Raw genomic sequence first — 21,389 nt, forward strand, 5'->3', positions numbered from 1 at the left:
TGAGATGAGACGAGCAGCCCGATTCTCTACAGCCGATACTATCGAGTATCGAAAGTTTGACATTTAAAATGTACTGCCAAAATAGTTCCTACAACGCGGTGCGGATCAGACTTTCATAGAAAATTTCTCGATAGCTAGCCGGTTGTCGATAGTCGATAGTGGTAAATAATCGAGCTATCATTACCGCTCCTAGGTACCCAAAACTGGTACTGTAACCGGATATTTTGTTAATTAAAAGCTCACAATAAAAATAAAGCTGGAGAAATAAAAAATAAAACGACATTAATTCTCGTTGTGATTTTAATCTTAGTAATGTCTGGCGAACAATCAAGAGGATTAAAGCGCCAGGTAAAGTTTCAACGAAACATTTGTCCAGCTACCGGCTGGAACTGGAACGATCCGGTTTTATCTGCCTTTTGTAAGATTATAGTGGTTTATACAGGACTGACTTCGGGTTGCGGTTCCGTCTGTATTTTTTTTTTCACTTACTTTGAGTCTAGATTCCTTAGGATATAAAATATCATCTTACGAAATCTAAACTAATGATATAAAAGTCTGTTTGTTTGTTTTTTTTCCCGGATATACCCCATAACCTCTCGAGCGCCCCAACGTCAAAATTCAAATATACCGTTAAGCGTCCAGGCCAAAAATGGCGCGCGAAATTGAATTGGCGGTTGGCGTTTAAGCGCCGATTCCGTCATATTTTAATACTAACACCCTAGTCATACCTTATATATTTGAAATCTACATAAAATTTGCTATAGATTAAAAAAATAAACCACAAATAATATTTGATAGTGGTAGTACAATAGTCGGTTTAATCTGAATATTTTGTGCTTTAGGCATGTGTTTGAAGAAAGTCTAAAAAATATTTTTAGGCAAAAAAAATAATATGACGAAAGGTCTTATCGTGTAGTTAATGAATAATGACATTAAAATCCAACTGTAAAATATACTCAAATCTTTAAAATTAGTTAAAAAAAGGATTTACAATATTGGTCATAAAGGAACATGTCGTTGGGTCAGATGTTGTTTAAGGTGCTCTCTGGCCTATATCAACCACTTATTCAAGTGTGTGCATTAGATCGTCGTCTCGTTTCATCAGCTTCAATGTCAAATATGTTTGAAACGGATAAACATAGCTTTAGCATTTCGTTTCTACGTTTTTTAAATGTAAGATCGTTTTGCCGTACCACGGTGGCGGGACGCTTGACGGGGGTAGAACATTCAACCGTGACACGGTGGCCGGGCGCTTGAGAGGATAAACTAGACTGTGCTGATTTTTTTAATAAAGATACTTAAGGATCGGATGTCAAATATAGGTTGCTCTTTTAATCAAACCCCTAAAATGCTAAAATGCTTAACACGCGAGCGGAGCCGCAAGTTCGCTAGTTAATAACAAATTAATAAGCATTCCAGGTAGATTTTCATCAAAGGCTTTGAAATTTTAGTATTCATCGCGGACAGTCCCTTTCAAGAGATTGTCCACAGAAGCCGGTTCAGTGTTAGCTTTACAGATTAATTGTGGTCCTACCTTCAAGATATTATTACCTATTGAAGAGTCGAAATGATTCATGATTTTGTAAGGCTTATTTTACCCTTTTTTTGTTAACTAATATATTTTTAGGAAAATTTGAAGTCGAAGCAAATATAAGAAAATACCAATAACATAGAGCTGTATTACTAATAGTCACAATCTTTAGCAAGCTCTTTAAACATAAAACTGAATCACTATCCCGTCAGATCGCGAGCATTGGCGCAGATTCCTTTGATGACACCGACACGAGCCGGCTAACTTCCAACACTTGCCCCAACATTGGGACCAACGCCATTTTCTAGATCCACACGTTGGACGAATATCGGTGGGGGCAATATTGGGGCCAACGTGTGTCCAATCAAATGAATACTGAGAAAAATACAGTTTAACAATTCAAACGGGCAGAGGTACCCCCCTAGCTTAGCCCCCTTAGGCCCCTTAGCTAGTGAACCCTACGGAAAAGAGAGCCCAGAATGAGCTTGCAAATGGAGAAGACATTGTCTGCACCTGTCATGAGTATGGTGAGTAATAATGGTAGGTGGTCACATTTTTTGGCTGGCCGTATTTTACCCAGGTACCTTAATAGTTAAGTACGTTTTTGATATTTAAGGCCCTTTAGGCAATTTAGACTGTTGTGAGTTGTGTTACACGTAATAAAAGCCCACGATATGTCCCGAGACAAGCCTGTGGGAAGTCCTCCTTGAAACTCCCACGGGTAGAGAGTGGGCGATCACTTTACATACTTTAATATATTTGACTGCAATAACCAAAACTAGCTTATACGTGTGACTTTACTGATTTGATTCTAAATTAAGTTCTATTACATTTATATAGTTACATACATAAAATCTTGCTTTGGTCCCACTATTGAGTATTTTTTAAATGAAATTGAAGTGAAAACAAAAAATTATATTTTTTGTGACAAAGAAATGTGTCTGTCTATTTCGCCTAATAACAGAAACGACTAAAGTAATAATAATTGCTGTGAGGTTACCACGTTAGCAAATGCGCTAAACATGCAGTTAAACATACAAACAAACAAAAATATCGTTGCAAAACATAAAGTTGCGTTTCCGCTAGAAAAGCCGAGCACGAGCCGAGTACAAACTTCTTCCAAAAACGCGCTCGTTCGAGGCTGTCAGGTCAAACCAAAAGTACTCTGTGGGTCAAACCATCATCGGCCTAGGTTTTCTTTAAAACTATGGTGGAATTGGCTTCTACTCCCACTCAGTATGCTGCTGAATATCAGTATTTTACACGCAGCGACTGCCTATCTGACCTCCACAACCCAGCTACCTACAACATGATACCATTTGGTAAGACTGGTTGTCACACTATCAAGCTTCTGACCACAGTTTAACGAATATCAAAGTTCTTTGAAAATTACAGACCCACAATTTAACGTGCCTTCCGGAACACGGAGGAACTCGATATGTATAAGATGGTCACCCATCTATGGAACAACCTCGGCAAGCATAGCTTAACCTCAATACGGCAATACCTTTTTACGGCTGTTGTTACCTAAGCTACGAGCTGTTCTAAGGTCAGACCAGACTACACAAATTTGTGCTCGACTCTCCTAACGTAGACGCGTCTTTAGAATAGCAAACGTCAGTTCATTTCGTTGGTAATATTTGTCGGTTTAAGGCCTCGGGGGCTCGTTACTTCACTCAACTCTGTCAGTCTTTATTTATACGTCAGCGAGATCAAAGCAAGCTTGTTAAACTAAATGTCAAAATATTGTTTCGAAGAGTTATATTAGCCCTTGTTTTGGTATGGTAATAAGTAATTGGTAACTGTGGAATAAAATATGTCTGTTTATTTTTTGTATTCATTGTTTTGTATTGACGTTTCGTGTAAAAATTATATAGTACTGTTTATTACAAACTAAAGTGTAGGCAGAGGTGTATGAAATGTACCTCCGTTTCGCCATTAACAATATTAATCCCATGGAATATCAGGCTGAATCAAATCTGGGCTACTATTGAGGTAATTTAAACCTGGGAAACTGAATTGGGGTAGAAAATACAGTGTATCTATCGGGTGTTGGATTTTAAAAAAACGTACCCTATATAAGAAACGTAGCCTTGAAATAACTACTAAGTCAATTCACGAAAATTGATAAGACAAGAAGATATGAAAAATATGAAACCATAACACACAGACAGACTCTAGTTCTTAATATTAGTATAGGATTTTCGAATTTATTTATCAAATTACTCTGAACTTTTATTTTGAGGAAGGTAAAGGTCACAACATAATTGACATTTGAGAACATCCCTCAGATTAAGGGAGTGACTTTTATACCAAACTAAACGTAGGTTTACGTTAAACAACCCTTAGGTAATGTCGCAACCCTTTTCTTACGAAATATATACGTAAATACTCTTATTAGACACAAAAGGTAAATGTTAAATGTCTTTATATAATGTTTATTTACTTTCTACTTATGTTTTTTGTGTACCGTGGCATCAACATTGTTAATGGCGAAACGTGGGTGCATTGCAATTTGCCGAGCAATTCTCGAGTAAGTCTTAAGTGTATAATTTATTAAAGTTTTATGTAAATAGAAGATATCGAAAAAACCCAGTTAGGGTTGACGTCCGGCAGGTTAGTCGTAGAAATCAGCCAAATCCCCTTACAGCACGGTTTAACAAGTAAAACATGCTGTATTCAAATTCAAAATACCCTTTATTTCGTAAGCTTCTTACAAAGTATTTGAAAAAGTTAATAATAATATATTGTATCTTTTGTCCGTTTCGAGAAAGCTGGTTGCTCGTGAGAAGAAACGGCCAGAAACTCACGGCAGGTTATAACAGACACGGTTATAAGCTTTGTAGGATAAGGTGAAGACAATAATGATGAGAAGATATCAAAAATTGTTGTTGATCGTTTTGGATCCGTTATCAATAAATAGCATAAGAGTACCTTTGATACAAATTAGCCTATCTTACACATACATACATAATTTTGAAAAGCCTTTGTCCAAAAGGTGAAAGTTCAAAAATCTTTAGTGGTTCCAGAATTACCCCTTGGCTTGCGCCTTATCCACGCGATAGTCGCATAATCAACCTACTAGATTCCTGCCTAGACGTCATGACGTCACAGAGGTTTAAAGTTCAAACTGAAAACAGCGTGGGACTCAAATAGTTTGTGTCCAATTCTGCGGTTAGTACGAGCCATTATCGATACCAGTTCTCAGAATTGAGATCAAAGAGTCCTTTGGGTGCTGAGTTCAATCGAAAGTGCTGAGTTATTTAATAAACCGATTATTATTACGGTATTAAAAAGAAACTTATTATTTTGAATAGAAACGATGCATACCTGCGGGCTAATTTTCCAGTCGGTACTATTGATTATCGAGGAAGATTTAGTATGTACCTACTCACTGCAAAGATAGTTACAGCACCCGCTGTAAAAACTGCTCAGATTTTTATACAAAATTGTCGAAATCGAGCATGTTGTCGATAGTTGATAAAAGTGAGAAATTGTTAAAATAAGGGTAGGCAGAGACCAGAGAACGCCAATTGAATGAAAGAAATAAAGAAAAATATATTTGGTACGATCCTTTCAAACTTCCTTTAAAGCTTCATTGTCATCCATACATCTTGTCAAACAGGACAGTTGAAATAGGTTTTTATTGTTTAAAATGCCGTATCTCATCTTATACATTGGTAAGTACAAAATCGTTGGCCGTTGGGTAAATAACAACAGGATTTGAATAACAAGCCGGATGAACGCTAGACAGCCGCCGGCTACGGATGCCATCAAGCCGAATGAGGATGTACTTCGACTCATAGTCGCTTTATTACTCTCCAGAGCCTTTACTGTGGGATATACTGTTGTTTGTTCCGTAGAACACTGAAGAAAGAAAATGTCATGTTTGGTAAGATTTTGGACTTTTCATGCTATATTTACTAGGTTACTTCAAATTCAATTCAAATTCAAAATATCCTTTATTTCGTAAACTTCTTACATAGTATTTAAAATAGTCAACATAATATTGTATTGTTTTTCCGTTTCGAGGAAGCTGGTGGCTCGTGAGAAGAAACGGCAAGAAACTCACGGCTTGCTCTTTTAAAATGTCGATATATTTATTACAATTTTTGTATTGATGATTTACTGTGTGCAGTTAATGAAAAAAAAACAGTCTCTGGAAAACACAGCACGGTTCCGCTCGCGTATATATTTTAATTACCTGTTTTGATGTCTTAGACCGCGCGTACGGTTTGTACGTGAACACTTCGGTATAACGCCATATGTTTGATATTTCGTGACCGCGCCCGCCACCGCACCCGCGAGTCAACGTGAATGAACACATAGGTATTGATTGTTGTAAGATAACCTAAGTCTGATTTTCAGACTGCAACTTCGTACTGATTTTAATCGAACAAGTTTTAGCAGTTAGCCGTGATACGAGAAAGACGTAAAGACAAGTCATACAAGCACATTCAGACATTGATTTTAGAATTTTTATTGATTAATAATTATAATTAATAAATATGAGTTTAGAATTTTTCAGATTACTCGCACGTGCTCGCAGCAAACGTGGTTATAACTTTATTCATTGTGTTATCATTATTCATCAGAAGACGCGGGACCCTACATTGCTAGGAACTGTAGCTCGATTTTCTACCACTAGCGAATATTGACAAGCGGCTAGCTATCGAGAAATTTTCTAGCGAACGTCGCCGCGTCATAGGTATTATTTTGACAGTACATTTTAAATGTCAAACTTTCGATACTCGACAGTACCGACTGTAGAGAATCGCGCTACTGTATGCGTCATATGGAGGCATAGTTCAACCGAAATAGAATAGACAAGCTCAGACCAAAAACCTAACTTTTCTTGTTCAAGAGACCCTTGCCCTTTTCGTAAGCCTTTACTGTTCAGGTAAAAAAAGTAAGAGCAAAAAAGCGAGATTCATTGTAACTTCTCGACAACAAATAAATATGTTTTATTCCGACCCGTTTTATTTTTCTTTGTTGACAACGCTAGAATTTCATTCGGAACAAAATTATTACGACTTGTAATGTCGTGATACCGATAAAAATTAAACCAAGCGTTTCTCGTTGTTTATTTCAAGGCGCAATCAGGAGTTATAGTGACTACCAGGCAGAGGTCTCAGGCTCAAGTCTTAAGTTGGAGTCCTTTTATTTCAGAGTTTTTGTGGCGAAAAACCTTTTAGTGAATAGCCCGGAGTTAAAAAGTTACGGTTGTACACCTCTGTGTCTCGGAGAGCACGCAAAGCCATCCATCCTGCGCCTGGCATCTCACTGGTCGTGTCGGTTATCCGGCACACACTAGGACACTATAAATAAAGCTGGTTGGTACAATGAAGCTGGCCGGCGTAACTTTTTTTGTGTTTTCTTTTTTTTAAAGACTACTCCAGCACTAAGAATTGCTCCTGTTTCGCGGGGACTTTTACAAACATACGAACAACGGACACAAAGTACAACTAGACCCGAAACATTTATTGGTGCTACACGAATAATAATAATTGTTCCGTGTGGGAAACGAACCCACGACCTCCCGACGCTATAATAGGTTAAACCATTCTGCCAAGGAGGCAGTGTCGGAACTTCAATGAAAACCACCAACCACGAACAGGTACACACCGGAAAAATAAAGAGTTTCTTCTATCCTTCCTTTACCTTTGCATATAACAGGCGCGATGCTACATCTACAAAATGCTTTCACTTAAAGGTATTTTCTGTACACCACATATAGCCTTTTTTCAGAATAGAAGCGTATATAATCCCATATATATATTTTATTCATAATCCGATTACTCGTTCTGACAGCAGACGTCGGCGGAGAAAATAATTACTTTGTCTCTCTTTTCAGAGCAAGTGTGAGTGAAAATATTCATATTTTACTAGGTATATACTTTAGAAAAAATTGTGTATATGCCTACTCTATCATGACGTATCTGTGGCGCGGTCGGTAGTATATGCGGCTGCCGTGCGGGAGGTCCCGGGTTCGAATCCTGGGTCGGGCCAAAAAGCCTATTCTGAGATTTTCTGTTAAGAATTTCTATTTCTTAGAGATTGCCCGGAGTTGGGAAGTTGAGGTCGAAGACCTCCGTGTCTCGGAGAGCATGTAAAGCCGTCGGTCCTGTGCCTGACCTCTCACTGGTCGTGTCGGTTATCCGTCCCACCAGACTATGAGAGTGATAGAATAGAGAGTGTACCTGTGTATTGTGCGCACACTTGGACACTATAAACAAAGTCCTGGACAGATGGCCAGTTTCAATGAAACTGACCGCCGTAGCCGGATTTCGGCTAGGAGGACATTATCATGTATGCTCTACTAAAGGAACCAATGACAATTGTACATTAACTACATCATTTATTTGTCACCAAGTACTTTATGTCACTATATGTATTTTTGAGTAGTCTCCTTTATATCGTCGTTTAAGTTCTATCACCACGTAATAAGTATATAAGTATTTTTTAGGAACTAGAGAGATACAATAAAAGATAACATAACCTATAAGGAATAGGCAAGACTTAGTGATCTTTGGTCGAAAACACTACCGTCAATATCTTGGACATTTTAATATCTTATAAAAATGTTTACGTTTCCTATAATGTGCTTTTCCTTTGTTATGTTTTATGAGTTATTTTATGGTGTTTTTCACGTAAACTCAATTGTAAAGTTACTTTCAGATTTATTTCATACTAACTTCTTCCATATGGAAAGATTTCTTGAAATATAAGTACCTAATTTAAGTATGTTATTTGTTCATTTTGATTTTAATAAAACTAGCCGAAGCTTTAATTTAAAAACTTAGTAAAAAACCAAAAAGTAGCACAGCAGTGGGACACAGAAATAGGAAGTCCCCGACCCGCACTTAGCCAGCGTGGTGGACTCAAGGCTTAACCCCTCTCTCATTACGGGAGGAGACTCTTGCCCAGCACAGGACACTAACACGGGTTCAATTTATGTATTTCTAATATTTTTCAATTAAAAGCCGAGCGTTTTTTTTACTTCGACACAGTTTAAATATTTTTCTAAATTGTTTCCATGAACAAACTATTCAACTTTTTTATACTAGAGTTTGCTATAATAAATTTAACCCATTAATGTCCCACTGCTGGGCAAGGGTCTCCTCCCGTAATGAGGCAGGGGTTAGGCCTTGAGTCCACCACGCTGGCCAAGTGCGGGTTGGGGACTTTGCATGCCCTCAATAAATGTTTAAATCAAATTTTAGGCATACAAGGTTTCCTCACGATATTTTCCTTCACCGTTGGAGCATGTGATAATTATTTCTAATACACACATAACTTCGAAAAGTCATTGGTGTGTTGCCTCGGGTTCGAACCTGCGACCACTTGCGTGGGAGGTGTCAACTATGACCACTCTTGATCTATCACTGCTTGAGTTTGCTAAAAGTGAAACAAAAATAAAAATTGAATTGCGATATTCTTATTCGGACATAGTATTCATAATAATAATATACAGACTTTCAAAAACAAACTTGTTTTGTTAAAATAAAAATGTAAGAAAACTTTTCTTGTTGAGTAGCCAACAATATGAGGTCGGTTTTAGTAACTTTTAATGACAGACTACTGTGCGGTTACCGAAGTTTTGTCGACTTATATGAGGTTTTACGTTGCTTATTATTTTAGTATCTAAATATGTATAACTCGAAGGTGACTGACTGATATAGTGATTTATCAACGCATAGCCCAAACCATTGGACGGCTCGGGCTGAAATTTGACATGCAGGCAACTGAATATGACGTAGACATCCACTAAGAAAGAATTTTAATCTATTCTACCCGCAACGGGATGAAAGTTTGTATAAAAATTCTGTCCTAACTTACAGACCAAGCGGACAAAGGGCAGTGCTAGTAGAGAATATAATTATTCAAATTAGGATATATTTTTACGACGTTATACTCCGGCGACGTCGATGGAGTGGCGCTGGTTCTCTGCTCCATACGCCTGTTCATCAGTTAAGTGTACCGTAGAAACGCTACTGTGATTTCTCTTAACAGACTGGAGGTACCGCGTCCTGGCCACTTTATGGTGACAGTTGAAGGAACACCGTCAGGTTTTTAGTCGGTATGCCCAAAGCCGGAACGCCTAGCCGGCGGGAGAGTCCGACAGACCCCCGCTACCTCTGACGAAAAAAAAAAAAAAAAAAAAAGGGCCCTCTCGCTTTGCTTAGTTTTCGAAGTTGTCTCACGTGTCATATCGAAAAAAAATGAAAAAAAATATTTACTATAACACGTTTATTAAATTCTAAATGAGGTTTAACTTTATAGTTTAGTTAAACCTACCTTCGTATCAGCACTTCATGAATTAAGCACTTTTTAAGCAATTACCCAATTCCTTTCATTGACACCACAAAGACTAGCAACTTAAATTTTCACCTTGTCACCTCAAATATTGCTGGCTCTCTCAAATATAGTACAAGCTACATTCACCTTTATTGTTATACCAATAGAGGCGTTTATATCATAACTGTGTTTTACATTTCTACGTGACAAACCGTGGATCTCGGCAGTCGTGTCATCGTCTTAATAATGTCGTCTGTGACGTAATAGGGTTTATTACGAGATTTCGCAGCCATTGTAGGTTTTTATGATAAAAAATAAGTTTTTCACATATAATATTGTATGAGGCTTTATTGTGGAAAGATAATTTATTTTCAAAGGCCCTGACAGTACACACCTGTAGTCTTAGGCAGTAGTCCCACCAACGGCGAGTAAACGATTAACTTTCGACTAACTTTTATTTTCGCGCTCCAGAAACGTACAATGGATATAACATTCCGTGTAAATAAAAGAGATGCATATACAAATAGTTGATGGCTGACTGTCTTAGAAACATAAAATCTATTTATATAAAAATGGATCACCGAAATGTATGTACGCGCATAACTTTTGAACAACTTAAATAAATTGGACAATTCTTTCTTTTATATGTTTGTTACAGTTGGGACAAGGTTTGTATAAGATTAAAAATTCCAAGGGAATGGAAACAACGGGACAAATCTTTACTGTACCCGAACGAAGACGGGCCAGTCTTCTAGTAACACTAGCTGACCCGCGCAACTTCGCTTGCGACGCTTTTTTCCAAGCTATGTTGGAGTCGGCTTCCAGTCTCACCGGATGCAGCTGAATACCAGTGTTTTACATGGAGCGACTGCCTATCTGACCTCCAAAACCCAGTTACCTGGGATAACACGGTACCCTTCGGTAAGACTGGTTGTCAGACTTTCAAGCTTGTGACTACTGTTAACGGCTGTCAAAGATCTTCGAAAATGACAGCCGGGACCTACAATTTAACGTGCCTTCCGAAACACGAAACTCGATATGTATAAGATGGTCACCCATCCACAAATCAACCTCGGCCAGCGTTGCTTAACCTCGAGATCGATCCGCGCGGCTGTTGTTAACTAAGCCACGAGCTCCTCTACTAAGCCACGAGCTCCTCTCTAAGCCACGAGCTCCTCTCACATAAGAGAATATGGGTCATAATTTTCTCAGTCTTTGAAACATTTTTTACTTGTACTCTGCTCCTATTGGTCGTAGCGTGATTATATACAGCCTATAGCCTTCTATTCAAATGGGCTATTTAACACTGAATGATTTTTTCAAATCGGACCAGTAGTTCCTGAGATAAGCGCGTTCAAACAAACAAACAAACAAACTCTTCAGCTTAATAATATTAGTATAGATTATAAATGGAAGAACGAAGAAACATGCACAGATCGCATTGGTGACGTCTTGAAAAAATGTCAGGTCCGTAGAACTCGTAACTGGCGTTCATCTGACATGATGTATGGATGTGTGTAAGGGTCCTAGTGATGCTCACTCCTACAGGAAAAAGGCATAGTTTGATGTGTATGTATTTAAATAGGATTTTGGAGTATTGCGCGAGTATTGTAATAATACGTGATTAATTATAATAAATGCGAAGGTTTGTGGCGATGGATGTATGTTTGCTACTCTTTAACACAAAAACTACTGTACGGATTTTATTATGTTTGTTATTTACATTACATTTTGTACACGTATAGTTAGTTATAAATGACCCGCGCAACTTCGCTTGCGTCACATAAGAGAGAATGGGTCAAAATTTTCCCCGTTTTTTGAAACATTTTTTATTGCTTCTCAGCTCCTACTGGTCGTAGCGTTATGATATATAGCTTATAGCCTCTCTTGATAAATGGACTATCTAATATTTAAAGAATTTTTCAAATCGGACCAGTAGTTAATGAGATTAGCGCGTACAAACAAACAAACTCTTCAGCTTTATAATATTAGTATAGATTATTCTGTAATATAATAGTTTTTACCCTTAAAAATGTATTTAATGCACAAAGTCGTGCAGAAGCTAGTTATTATAATAAAGCAGGAATATTCTTGTTTATTTTAAGGACGGTAGACAGAACGTAAGTATCACTTAACTAGCATGATAAGGGAGGCTTATCTCACCCTCTGTAAGACTAATTAACTGAATGGCAGGCTTAATTATTCCACATGCGACGTTACTCCCACGTTATACTACGTTTCTAGGTCATTTAGAGTATGCAGTCGATTTGTGTCGTGTATTTCGTTAGCACGGAACCGATGGTTTTTTCTTGTTTGTTTGTATTATAATTTCCTTATGTAATCTAAAAAAATGTTTAATACATTTATTGAGGGCATGTAAAGTCCTCAATCCGCACCCGCACCTAACCAGCGTGGTGAACTCAAGGCCTAACTCCTCTCCCTCGTTTTGGAAGAGGCCTTTGCCCTGCAGTGGGACAGTAACAGGTCAAAAAAGAATATAACCGAACAGAAAACAGTGATAGCCGAGTAGCTTAAGATGCGCCTCCCACGCAAGTGGTCGACGGTTCGTATCCCAGGCAACTACTATTGACTTTTCGAAGTTATGTGAGAATTAGAACAAAATATCTGTTGTTCTGTAAATTAATATATGTAAAAGTAACCGAGAAGTTCGTGGCTGTATAACAACAGTCACACGATCGGTCTTTGAGATTAAGCTACGCTTGCCGAGATAAGTCTGTGGAAGGGTGACCGTATTATTTATACAGAGTTCTTACGTGTTTCGGAAGGCACGTTAATTTCTAGTTGTCTTTTTCAAAGTTATTTGACAGTCGCAAGACAGAAGAAACTATTTTTGCAGTACATTTGAATGTCAAGCTCTCGATACTCGGTACGTCTATAAACAATTGCGCTATTGTAAGAAGCATTGGCAAAACGTTATACGAACAACATTAAGTTTTACGTACATTTTCTCTTCAAACTTATTTGACACAGTCCGTCGGGTTCGGTTTCACCCTAATCGCACACGCGCGATAAAGTTAGCCACATCGTAAAAGCTAATTGAATAGCTTTTTGTTATCAACCATTTTGTTTCCACCGATCAGCACTATTTACTAATCAAACTTGGTTATCTTTATGGACATTTTCTTTTATCTTTTATGTGGAATAGAGTTAAAGTTTGATAGGCCCTATACCGTATCTATGTTACGTTTTATTTATTTTATCGTATGGTTAGTGTTCAAATTCATGTCCGAGTGGTTCACGCCGTCCGTAAGCCTTCGACATTAACGACTATTACGTTAATCGAATAGAAGCTATACCGACTTTTTACATCTCCTTCGAAGCACAGAAACACTCAGAAGAAATACCACTATGCGGCCTTCATTTGTATAATGTCATGCCAATAGCACTTTGTCTGTCCCAGGAATAGAACCAACTCCTATTGGTCAGTGGACTTAAACACTACATGCTACACCATAGAGTCAATCCTTATCTTTATACTAATCGATACTATAATTTCTGCTTTCTGCTAAAACTACGCGAGTTACGTACATTTAAACCACATAACATTGACTAACAAAAGGTGTATACTGGTGTGTATACTTCTCAACCAGCAAATAACACGTAGTAATACTTAGTATAGATAATCTAATATGTAATTGCTTACTACTTACACTATGTTTATGATCCATGCACATCATAATTTTGGCATAAGCTGGTTTTTCTTACTGCTCCTCATACAGTGGTGGCGGTGATTTGTTATCTTTGTTGTTGACGAAGTGTGGCTGCCATTTTTGTTTTGCATCTTTGTTTGTGTCCACGGAAATTTTTAAAATCAGGCTGTCGAAATTTGTTTCAACGTTATTTATATTGCATTATTATAGTATGTGTTAAATGTAAACTTTTAGAGATATACACTCACCTTTATTTACAAAATTTATTATGTTTATGTAATTCAATTTTGAAGGATAAAAAATTATGTTCAATATCGCGTGACTCGTGCGCTGCTGTCGCGCCGGCGCGTGTTTGTGAGTAATTCACGTGATGGGACCGGCGCGGCGGCGGCGAGCGAGACGGGTCTTGTGTGAGAGAGATAATTACAAGTATGTACGACAATAATTTGTGTACCTACCTACATAATATTTATAATGATTCAGTTTATTTATTTATTAGTATTTTTTTTTCAATTAATATGTGGGTATTTTTGTTGGTGATGGGTATACAAGTAAGTTTGTAAACAATGGTATTTTTTTCTGTTTCTGCTGCTCCCGTAAATGGCGTCATTTAGGGTGGTCACTGAAAACCAGCGCTGTGTTGTGGTTTGTCACAACCAGCATAATGCTGAGTGACCTCCCTGTTGGCACACAGGACGCTGTTTATTTAATATTAATATTATTGTGTTTTGATATGGTTTCTGTGTGTTCAATAAATACTATTTTCTTTCTTTCTTTCTTTTCTTTCTAAACTTATTGCGCGATATTATTGTAGGTTGGCCCGAATCTAATAAATTTGTCGTCTAATAAAGTAGTTTTGCCTAGTAATAACTAGGCAAAACTACTTTGAATATTATCATAAATCAATTTATAACAGTAACGTGAAGCAGTAAAAAAACAATGAGAGTAAAGTGATATAATTTGTCACCTCCCGGAATAGTGGTCAACGGTTCAAACCCGAGGCAACACACCAATGACTTTTCGAAGTTATGTGTGTATTAGAAATAATGATCACTTGCTCTAACGGTGAAAGGAAACATCGTGATGAAACCTAACGTGCCTAAAATTAGTTTAACACATTTATGAGGGCATGCTAAGTCCCCAACAACACACTTGGCCAGCGTGGTGGACTCAAGGCCTAACCTCTCACTCGTTTGGGAGACCCTTGCCCAGCAGTATCTATCGACAAATTTTGTACGAAAACCTCATCAGTGCCTCATAGCAACTAGTTTTTTTAATAGATACATGTCATTACACGCCAGTCTCTCGTGTGTAGATGAACCCGATCGGCACAAGCCGAACAAATGAGTCGAGTCGGTTTTAATGTTCGATAAATATTGCAGAACCAAACGTTTTGAACTGTATATGTGTCTCAAGCTTCGGACAACATTGATCATAAAGAACTCATCGAAAAATGTGTAAATAAATAATTTTATTCGCATAATTTCATTGCCTTAAATCCTCATACACCTCAAATGGAAACGCAGCCTTGGGTAAGACCCAATTTGTTAGTGAAAATTTGCCTTTCTATATTCCTGAGAAAGGTCACGGTGCAATTACATAATTTCATCTTTATAATTGAAGAGCCTTCAGCTAAGTATCAAATGTAGGACCCTCGGGATGTAATACAATTTTCATAAGAGATCGTTTTACCGTTTACTCTAAATAGCTGATTATTGTGGCCTCGTTTTGTGGGTGTGTGTTTACTTTATTTGCGCGAATTATATTTGACTAGCTGACCCGCGCAACTTCGCTTGCGTAACATAAGAGAGAATGGGTCAAAATTTTCCCCGTTTTTGTAACATTTTTTACTGGTACTCTGCTCCTATTGGCGTAGCGTGATGATATAGTCTATAGCCTTCCTCGATAAATGGGCTATCTAACACTGAAAGAATTTTTCAAATCGGACCAGTAGTTCCTGAGATTAGCGCGTTCAAACAAACAAACAAACAAACAAACTCTTCCGCTTTATAATATTAGTAAAGATAATATTAGTACAGATGTGACGCAAGCGAAGTTGCGCGGGTCAGCTAGTGGTCATATAAAAGCGATACCCTAAAGTGTCAGATTCAATTGTAACTAATTTTCGAGAGCGACGTGCTAATTGAATTGACAGTCGGGTCTGTCACAAGGGTGTATTATTGATTCAATTAAATACATTGACGAAATATGGAAGCTGCGATAAAGATATTTTTCGAGTGTCGTAGATTTTTATCCTCTAAAATGTTCTTTCTGAGAACGTTTACACCAAAAAAATGCTTGATATATTTTTTTTTGAGAATATTTGTTGCGAACCAATTTACCGACTTTGTTGAACATCTTTCGTTTTTTAATTGCTCGATTTATTGCAATTAGATTGTATCAAAATAATTCATGCTCAAGAATTTAATCTGCTTGAAAACCAAATATCGATAAAAAATACCTTGTGACGTAAATATCGCACTAAATATATCGGTATGAAAGCCTCTAAATGTTTATTTTCATTCATGTTTGCTGTTAAATTTATTGTTATTGTTGTTAAAGAGCCAACAGATATACATCGTCTGTGAAAATATTAGCTATTATACTTTCACGGATCATGAGATACATACATTCTGGTGACAAACCGTAGGACATACAGCGAAGTCTTAGTTATAGGGCCCCGTTTTCCCTTTAGGTACGGAACCCTAAAAAATATCCAACATCATCACAATTAATAATATAAATAATAAATTTAACCCATTAATGTCCCACTGCTGGGCAAGGGTCTCCCCCGTAATGAGGGAGGGGTTAGGCCTTGAGTCCACCACGCTGGCCAAGTGCGGGTTGGGGACTTTGCATGCCCTCAATAAATGTATTAAACAAATTTTAGGCATACAAGGTTTCCTCACGATGTTTTCCTTCACCGTTGGAGCCGACCGTTGGTCACAAGTAATGGTATAAAACAATCAGTAGTGATAAGCAGTAATAAACTAATAAGTTTTTTTTATTAAGCCTGTTTCTATGTTCTGCTGCTAAGCGAAGACCACACCTTTGAATTTCCAGTCCCGCATCCGGGACATCCAGCCATCTCCTTTTGGGCCTTCCCGGTCGCCGCCGGCCCACTCGTGGCATGGTTTTGTTCTCATATTATACATTCGCAAAATATTATGTTCTTAAATTATTATATTCTCAAAATATTAGAAATACAATTAAACACAGTTAAAAATAAAAATGAGTTTATTTAAATCAAAATCTCTTTATTCCAATACCATCGTGGAAACACTTTCACTTAGTGGCAATGCTCATAATAATAATTATATATGAAAAAAAAAAACATTTTTTTTCTACGCAGGTAGAAAAGAGCGTTAAGCTTACCGTAAATACACAATCGTATTGAAGACAGCGATAAAACTCAGTCGAATTTTTCCATTCGCAGAAGCTCTGTACAATAAAATCCCAGATTACCAATAAAACTGATGGATCGGTATTAAACCTGTCGATACACATAAAACAGGCCATAACCAGACAAATCGGCCATCACTCCCGAAATTAGCTATTAATCCAAATGTTGAACAGAATTGTTATTCTAATCGTGAATTATTAATTAATGTGATATATACCGCCATTCTCTATCACTATCGACTACCGATAACTGACTGGCATTTGTATTGACATTTGGCAAAAATTGTGTGACTTTTGGTTCAGCGCCCCTAGTGGGTGTTATAGAAACAAAATACATTTTAAATGTCAAATTCTCGATACTCGATGGTTCTAATTGTAGAGAATCGTGCTCCTATTAGCTTGACAATCTGGCAAGAAAGAGAATGCGTTAAATGGGTTTGTCTCCCAAAATATTGCATTATTATATTCTATCATTTTACCTTCTTTAAAAAATAAGATGTCTAAGCAAAAATAATGTTTTGTATGAGCTAAGCATGATATATGGGTAAGTAACGTAATTATTTGTGTGCAACGTTATGACTTAACTCAAATAAATAATCAGCATCTCTTTCTCAAATATCAATACCACTTGGGTCTCTAGTTTATTTAATGATACCAATAAATTTGCGATTTTCTCCTGAAATAAACAAGTTAAAAATCCAGACGAATATACCCTACTACATTTTTACATACTAGCTGATTTCAATACAAAACACTATCACCAGATCACGCTACCTATTTTGTTAATCTTAATTCTCCAGCGGACATCAAACATGCCTTAAATTGTATTCGAACAAAGAATTCGATTAAGTTCGGTACGCGAAATACCGACATAATACATCTTCGAACAAAACCGATTACGTGTAATGGAATGTGGCTTAACTTGGCACATTCGCTGGTGATAACTCTGGGAACCTCTTGCTGGGTATCGTAATAGCAATCTGGATATATATGGTGCTTTCCACGTGTGTAAATTGAATTCCCTTCTCAACTCTAGAGCTCATATAATTCTTCTTTTTCGTACAGTTAGCGGTTAACTTAGGCCCGCATTAATAGATTGTAGTGCAATTCTACCACTGCACTGTATTGACAATAGACTTGCTATAGACAGAATGAAAACCGTATCAGCGCCTCTAGCGTGTGCCGCAGGAACTACTTCTCAGTACATTTAAATCGAAATTAGTTGATAACTAGACGCTTGCCGGTAGTCGATAGTAGTACAATGTCGGCCCCTTAGACAAATTATTTTGGGAATAGTTCAGTTTTTCTTAATGTATTCCGTACGTAAATAGTTTTTGTTTAAGAATGTCCTTGTAAATAAAGTATTTTTATTTAGCTTACGTCACAAACGCCCTAAGGTAATTGGCCTATTCCTAATAATTTTGATAAGAGTTTTTCTGTAGTTTCTGTTCATCAGTTTCCTTTCTGAGAAATATGTTCAATTATAATAAAAGTAGGTAACTAGCTAATAATTGAAAGAAAATATAATAAAGAGGGTTGTAAATATTAGACCAGTCTCTTTTTTTACTAGCTTCTACTCGCGACTTCGTCCGCATAAGTTTTTTTTCTTTTGTTAATGTATCTTATATGATAATTAGATGACTTTCATACAGGATAATTTTATCATCTTCTGTCAAGTGATCCTTTTTCTCATTTTTGTAATCGTGTATGACAAGGTGTATGAATCTGAATGAGGCAAGGGAAATTTGTGAGAATCGTACCAAGTGGCGTTCTTTGGTCTCTGCCTATCCGTATGGGAAAAATGCGTGATGCGTGATAAAAAAAACTATTTTTAGAGGGAAAAAAGAAATGTGACATACGTCATATCAGTGTAGGCAATATCGTCGTCTATAAAAGGGCTCATTCTGGGCTCTCTTTTCCATAAGGTTCACTAGCTATGGGGTACCTCTGCCCGTTTGAATGGTCAAGCAGTATTTTTCTCACTATTCATTTGTCTGTAATTCATTGTTGAAGTGATTCAGTTGTATGTTTGAAGAGTTTTTTAATTTGCTAAAGATTGTGACTAATAGTAATATAGTTTTATGTCATTGGTATTTCTTTTATTTGCTTCCACTTCTGGTTTTCCTAAAAGTATGTAATCTTAACGCAAAAGGGCTTGGATTTAACCAACGTCAGAGGGGACTGGAAATCTAATCGGAAGCCTATCCCTAGCAATGGCGTACGTATCAGGCTAATCAAAAAAAAGAAAAACAAATGCTCAGTAGCGCAATTCTTTACAGTTGCTACTGTCAAGTATCGAGAGTTTGACATTTGAAATGTATTACCGAAATAGTTCTAATGGAGCCCGGTAGAGGCGCTGTTGAGTTTCATACGAAATTTCTTGACAGCCAGCCTAGTTTTTTTTTTTTTTTTTTAATCAAATTTATAACGCCTTTAGCCAACAAAAGGCTATGTCGGCCTCATAGGGAAACTCAAATGATGTACAGCAAAATCTTAAAAAAACACTCATTTCCTAACTGAAGGCGATCAAAATTCGTGAAAAGAAGAGAAAAATAAGTTTAACATAGCATATCTACGAAAAAAACGTAACTATAGAACTTAAAAATTTAAATCGCCTTTTCACAAAACGGATCACTTAAAATAACATCTATCATTCCATTTTAGCAAGGAAAATGCTGCAATTGCAACTGTACTCTAATATCATTATATGCAACTAGCCATCAATTTGAGCATGAATTACATATCGGCGACGATTTAATACCCACCAAATTCAAAAATTTGCCACAGGGCACATGACCGTAACTAGCCTAGTTGGTAGTCGATAATATTAGAGAATCGAGCCACAGCAGAGTTTTAAAAGCGTACAATCATCATACAGGAAGTAAAATATGAGAAAGATAAAAGGATTCTCCTTATTAAATGAAGATTGTGTAGGCTCCCACGTTATTTACTTAAATTCGTACCATTTTAATGAGGCGAAATACGAACTCAAAGATTACGGGGTAATTTAGAATAATATTTACCCTGTGATTTTGTTTCTTTTGTATGTATCTTTAATTAAAGGCTGTTGTTGACTGCCTCCTGGGCAATATTCGATGACGGTGGCCAGTTTCATTGAAACCAGCCTACTGTGCGGGACTTTGTTTAGAGTGTCTGCACAAGACATGCTCGTAAGGGTAAGAATACAAACAAATATTATTTAGTCCTCGATTGCTTGTCGTTTTAAGACACGTTACACTGGTTTCTGGTGGTATCAGAAAAACTTCAAGCTTCGAAAATATTAGGTCGGGGAAAAAGTTTTTTCGCATTATAGTATGTATGAACTTGTAATAAAATCTTTTCTCTACACAAAAAAGCTCGATATTTGGGTACATCACGAGCAAAAGAGATTTTATTACACGTTCATACATACCATAATACGAAAAGACTTTTTCCCCGGCCTAATATTTAGTCTTCGTGATATCCATGTGAGATACTTTAATTATTATTTAAAGTCATACGAAAACTGTACGGTACCAACAACTCTGTAAAAAAAATCATTTTTCGTTTTCCTAAAGTAATAATAAAAAAATCGGTTAAACCTTTTAGTTCAAAAAGTTTTTTCTACGCACCTGGTAGCGAGAACGAATGTCAACGGTCGGAACCAAAAGCCGTTTGTAGCAATAACCCGTTATACTATTTTTACGATCGCGTAGCCTCGGCTACGTGTCAGTGCTACGTATATGCTACGTGCTACGCGACTGAATACATTCATTTGCTACGTATCCGATATAATAGATTTTACTGTCAATAAAAAGTTTTTAAACTATCGCGGTTTGTGCACGTAATGTTGTCGAGAAATAAATACGAAATTGCTAACGGCTCTTAAATACGATGACAATTTTAAGGTTTACGATGCTTTATTTGTTTCCCGACGTTTAGATCGAATTGCATCGACCGTGGTCGTGGGCTCACCCGTTAGCAATTTTGCATTATTTCTTGTCAACATAGTCTTTTGCAAAAGCTGCTGATCATGTGACTACGATTAGTTATAACGCTTTGAATGATCCCTATAACCATATTCCATTTGCCGGTATATAGTTATTAAATTTTGCACAGCCTCAGCAAAACTAAAGAAAAAGTGGCCTTATCTTACATAAATAATAAGATAAAATTAAATTTAACCTATTACTGTCCCACTGCAGAGCAAGGATCTCCTAAGGGATTAGGCCTTGAGTCCACCACGCTGACCAATTGCGGATTGGGTATGCTGCATACATCTTCTAAAATAACAGGCGTCAAGTAGGTGACAATAACAAATGTTTCACGGTGCCAATTTACTGTAACCTACACTTACATTTTACATCGTCATAATTTTCCCGCCAACATTACATATGTAATAAATAATCCGGTCCTTCTTGGTGGACTTAGATAGCTGGGAACAGCCTAACCTATCGTAATAGAAATCTAGTTAAATGTCTAGACATAACTAAATCACTTTAAGTACC

This window comes from Anticarsia gemmatalis, chromosome 21, assembly GCF_050436995.1.
Source record: "Anticarsia gemmatalis isolate Benzon Research Colony breed Stoneville strain chromosome 21, ilAntGemm2 primary, whole genome shotgun sequence".
Classification (NCBI taxonomy): domain Eukaryota; kingdom Metazoa; phylum Arthropoda; class Insecta; order Lepidoptera; family Erebidae; genus Anticarsia; species Anticarsia gemmatalis.